The following is a 6,000-nucleotide window of genomic DNA, read 5'->3' as shown; positions in this document are numbered from 1 at the left end:
CTGGACGCCAAGGCTTATCTGAGCAATTAACATTCTTCATTTCTGCCATCAAGGTTGTGTCATCTGCATATCTGAGGTTGTTGATATTTCTTCTGGCAATCTTAATTCCGGTTTGGGATTCATAGACAGATTAGTGGAGGATAAAGTCTATCAGTGGCCACCAGCCACAATAGCTATACTCTACACTCACTGTTGGAAGCAGTAAGCCTGGGAATCACAAATTGAGAGAGTGCTGTAGCTCCAGTTTCTGCTTACTGGCTTCTCATAGCCATTGTGAGAACTATGTGATTCCCATAAGCACACAGGCATATGCAGTTTTTGCAAAACACCACCATCACCTGTTGTACTGATGTTTTCTATATACAGTATGGCTGAATGTCAGTGTATGTTTAATGCGTCTTGTCTTTCCTTTCAAAACCAGGGCTGAAACAGCACTGTGTGGGAAGGTGCTTTTTTAAAAATACCTCCCCCCTCCCTGTACAGTGGTCTTGATAAAAATCCTTTTCCCCCCTCCAACACACACACACACACACACACACACACACACACACAATATTTGCCCTGAGAGGGAGGCTGCAATTTGTGCCAATACAATGGAACTTCACTCCTGAGAAACAGCAACTCCAGGGGAGTCATTTTCACTGGGACCGTATTGCAGAGAGATCAGGGTTTACCCCCTCCCCAGGCACTGCTGTCTTAATCCTGATCATTCCCCCTGCCCCCTGCCTTGAATTTTAAAAGTCAAAACAAAGTACTGTATACATATCTTTGGCACTGAGAAAGGCAGATGGTTTAGCTGCATTATATAAATGTTGATCTGTGTTTTAAGTTCTTTTTTTTATATCAGGACATAGCACAGGTACTAAGTCAAGAGAAGAGTAACTTCCCTATCTCTTCCCCCACCCTCTTTTTCTCTTTGTAGCCAAAGAAATAAATCCTGGTGCCTAATAATTCTTATGCTACTATCTCCTTCTTCTTGTGACCTGAAAAGCTCTGAAGCTTCTGTGATATGGAAATGAAGGGGACTAATTAACCCAAGGTGACTTTTTGAATTCTTGATATCACCCTTGATGAAGTCAAATTACCTTCTCAAATTTCCCAAAGAACAAACTTGGCTGTTGATCTTTCTTCAGTTACAGGCTAGGTCAGCTTTTTGCAAGGCTTTTCATTGGACTCGCTTTGAAGATACATTGGTTCTTGCTGGTTCTTAGGACAGAAGCAGTTGAGCTGAGACATTTATTTAGACAAACTCAGATACCTTATTGCAGCTTTTTGTTAGGGCTTTCATGGTCCTGCAACCCTTAACACACTTACTAGGGAGTAAGTCCCTTGCCATCAAGTAAAATATTATCTAGACCAGGGATGGGAGGACTGTAAACCCAGTGGCGTAGCGTGGGGGGTGCAGGGGGGGCGGGCCGCACCGGGCGCAACATCTGGGGTTAGGGCAAATCCATGGGTTAGGGGGCGCAAATCCACGCGTTAGGGGGCGCAAATTACTTGCCTTGCCCCGGGTGCTGACAACCGACGCTACGCCACTGTGTAAACCTCCAGATGTTGCTGGACTCCCATGAGTCCCAGCCAGCATGGCCAATGGTCAGAGATGACAAGAGTTGTAGTCCTTCAGCATCTGAAGGGCCACAGGTTCCCCATCCCTGATCTAGACTGTACATTTTGTGTCATCCTGTTGAACGGCATGTGGCCACCACCACCTGTTTGGCAGCTCCCAGCAATATGGCTCCACTGAGAGACTGCAAGATGCAAACAACATGTGTATGAGTTGTGAGTGCCTTAGGATGTGGAGATGTCCTGTTCAGGTCCTGGAAGTGTACAGTAAACCATTAAAACAACTAAAATGTGTTGTTATCCCAAATGATTTACATTTCTGTTCCTTCTGTGCCTTCTAGGGAAAGGGAGGCAATTGGAAACCACTGAGCTTATCTTTTCCAGTTCCTAAACCGGTGTCTTAAAACAATAGACAGATTGAAGATCTTTCACAAGCAACCTAATTACTATTGGATTTTAAAAATGCATATGAATGTAAGAGGCTGTGCTATATAGCACAAGACCATTTTTCCTCCTAGGCCAGCACTGCCCACTCTAACTAACAGCAACTCTCTAGTGTCTTTAGTGGTCATTTCCAGTGATGGTCCATTATTTTTATCTGGAGATGTTGCGGATTAATTTAGGGACCTTGTGTATACAAAGTATTGTTTTACCATTGATCTGTGGCCTCTTATGAGTTTATAAGATGGCATTTAACTGTTTGTGTGGATAAAATGCTGGTTGTAGTTTTATAAGGCCTCCCTGTGGCGTACACAGAACCATTTGTAGCTTAAGCCCTACCATTCCGGTAGCATCGTACATGAGACACAAATTGCTTTTGTTTAAATTAACCTTGGGATGGAAATGTCTGATTTTCATTGATGTGTAAACCTGTCATAATGGATGTTGAAACAACAATGCTTGATTGATATATTCTTCCTTGCATGCTGTCATTATCTGAGCTGACTCTGGAGACTTTCTGGGTCCTAGAATATGCATGAGGAAGACAAAGAGCACAGGAAATTATTGTATAATTGTATGACAAGTTGACAAGAAGGTACATACATATAGCTACAGCTGCCATACCAACAAATTGCCCAGCACTTGTTATGAGAAGTTGGGTGAACATTTATTTCTCTGTTATAGTAGCTCATCCCAGTCAGTTTATATTGGCTTCACCACATCAGATTTAATATACTGTCCCAACATCCCATTACAGCTTGCCAGGTGGAATGGTCTCCCTTTTGTGCTGTTCTGGAGTTTCTCCTGGCCCCCAGAGTCAATTTCAGGGGGCATGTGGGGGGAGGGGGAGTAGAGGGGATGGAAAGCCTTGTTGTCCCAGCAGAAGTCATTGTACATGGCTTCCACTGGCAGATCTTGTTCAGTGAATCCTGCTCTTCTTCTTTTTCTTTCAATACTGCCACTTCCCAAAGATTGGGATTGGAGAACAAGCATCTTTTACCTGATACCAGTGCTTTTTTTTCCCCTGGGGGGACGCAGGTGTACGCAAACCACTAAACATTTTGTGAATCTAAGTTTGGCCTCACTAAGGGGCAGTATTTCAATATGAGTAGGAAAATGAGAGCACCCCTAAACATTTTTAAGGGAAAAAAGCACTGCCTGATAGTAATGCATAATCAGTTCTTAAAAGTGACTTGTAAACTCAGCAAAGAAAAAGTTTGTTAATGATGTTGAAAAGCAGAGAGATACTGGTGAATGGGCAGAAAGGAGTTCTGTAGGCAATTAAGATTTCTGTGCTGAATTTCAGATTAAATCTGATTCATTCTACTGCAAGCCTTTTATCATGCCCAGCATTTCTATAAACTGAATCTAATACAATGGAGTTGGAGACATAGGCAGCCAAATAAAACATGGGTCACTTTATATTTTTTTTACCTGTCCAATGGTCTTGAATGCCTAAAAGGAGCTAGAACAGCAGCCTAAATCTGAATCTGGCCACATTATTAATTCGTATTTTTGCAAACTTGATCATAAATTATTTGCTTGCAGTTTTCTTGATGAAACAGCTGGTGCTGCAGCACTAGAAGGCCAAACAATCCCCAAAGATGGAACAGTTGGTAGAAGACCTCCTGGAAAGCATTTCACTTAAATAGGAGAGGAGAGGCATTTTGCTGAAGGGAGGCACAGCATCCCTTTGAGCAGATTTAAACTTTGGTAAAAGATGAAGTGTAGACTCTGGCATTGGGAGATTCAATAGGACAGCCTTCCACATCCTGGTTCCCTCCAGATGCTACTAGTACAACACCCATCAGTCCCAGCCAGAATAGCCAATGGCCAGGGATGATGGGAGTTGTAGTCTAACAGTATCAAAATGATACCAGGTCAGTGGCACCCCTGACTATTGGCCATCCTGGATTTAGGGGATGTGCAACAGAGACAGCTAAATCTATTACATGACCAGGGTCTTATTACTAGTATTTAGTCATGTGTTGAATGTCCATAAATTGTTGTGGCCTCTCACATTGTGAAATTTGACTTTTTCACTTGCTGTAGCTGCATAGCCTTTTGGGCTGTACCCTAGCAGGCTGTCAAGGCCAATAATATTACTTTTGTGCCTGGCGAACTATTACTGCTCTGATCCCAAACTTATCCTTAAGCATTTGCAACGGTGGCTTATATTGCATGGGCTATGGGGTCTACAGCTAATTAAAAAGTAGAGTTGCTGGGACCTAATCACAGAGCATTTCCTTCTTTAAAAAAGAATTCAATCATGTTGTCATGACAACTGAAATTTTGGAAAGTGAAATGCTTAGTAAGGCATTTGCGCCATACTACTGCAAATTTGCTGGGTAGCTCTTTTACAACCTTATTATGGTGGCATGCATGAAGAGAAGAATTTGAGGAAATAGTTCTGCTGCCTCTGGTTTCAATTTGTAGCCTATCAGAAAGGCAACATCTCAACATAGCAGTGCACCATAAGTTCTATGCTGCCCAGAGGACATTGTGCGTGGACTTTAATTTTGGAAGAAATGGGGTGGTGATTTTGATTTATAGTGCAGAGTGGTGAGTGTTATCAAAAGGTAATCCTTCTTGCTTATTTTGAAGTACACTGATGCACCTTTTGCATCAAAACTCAATATGGGAATTAACTGATAGAAAATCTGTATAGAAAACCTGTAAGAGAGAAAAAAAGGAGCTTTAGATCTACATGCCCAAATCCCAGGTGGTGCAAAACTTAACAGAACCTTGTGAAACTATCTTTAAAACTAAGAAGTAGCTTACTGGCTGTGAATTCTGGCACATGGGAAAATTTTTAGTGAGAAATTCTAGTAAAATACCTTGTTAAACCAATGAAGGTGTATAAGAATGAAATATGGAATGAAGTGTACCAAGACATATATAATATATTTAAGTGTATTGTGCAGCCTTCTCCACATTTTAATTTATGGGATGATCAAATGAATTATTTTTCATTCCAAGGGGCTTTTGACTTGGGTGTTGGCAGCAGCCAGGATCTCTGTGGCTCGGAAGTTGAAAATATTACAATCTCCAGACACCTTCTGATAAAAGATCTGTAGACTCTGTCCATTTCTGAATAAATTTATTCTGAATGAATAAATTGAAGAGAGAAACCAGAAAAATGATATGCCACTTGGTGGGGTTTTATTTCTTTTACATCGGAAACAGGTGCACATGACTCGTTCCCAGCAAACCACCATAAGAAACTACAGTTCCCAAGATTCTTTGGGGGAAGTTGCATGCTTTAAATGTATGCATCATCAGAGAATTGAACTAGAGAAATCACTCAGTCACTAGAATTGTTGGCTCTAATACAAGATCTAAAATGAGTTTTGGTTTGGTCATGTGTAAATATATACACATTAGAGCAGGCATAGGCAAACTTGGCCCTCCAGATGTTTTGGGACAACAACTCCCATGATCCCTAGCTAACGGGACCAGTGGTCAGGGATGATGGGAATTGTAGTCCCAAAACATCCAGAGGGCTAAGTTTGCCTATGCCTGCATTAGAGGTCTTCTACAAAAGAAACACCAGAAACATAAGACCCATACACATATAAAAACAAGAATACCTTCAAATATAATAAAACAATATACAATACAATAACAAAACATATAGGTAATGTCAGGGAATTGGAGGCAGAGAAGGAGGAGAGGGGGGAGAGAATGGGCAATTACAGAGATCCTGTGCCTTTAATTAGCAGTTGCTCTTCTTCGGACGAGGAAGAAAACAAAGGGCTGTTGGGAGAGAATGAATCTGAGAGGGGAGGGCCATTTCCAGGACCCAGCCACTCTCAGAGCAGAGGTAGAAGGGGGGCTGGGCTTAGGAAATGGATTTGCTGGGGGAAGAAGCGGAAAGAGCCATTCGAGGCAACTGACTGATCATGATGGTGTCGTTCTTTGAACTCTTGTAAATACTTTGAAGCTACCAATAAATCACTGTAAATATGGCTGGTTTCCTGGATTGCTTATCTCAGC

The sequence above is a fragment of the Podarcis filfolensis genome (genome assembly GCF_964270895.1).
Source record: "Podarcis filfolensis genome assembly, chromosome: 6".
NCBI classification, from domain to species: Eukaryota; Metazoa; Chordata; class Lepidosauria; order Squamata; family Lacertidae; genus Podarcis; species Podarcis filfolensis.
Note: the sequence above shows the minus strand (reverse complement) of the source record.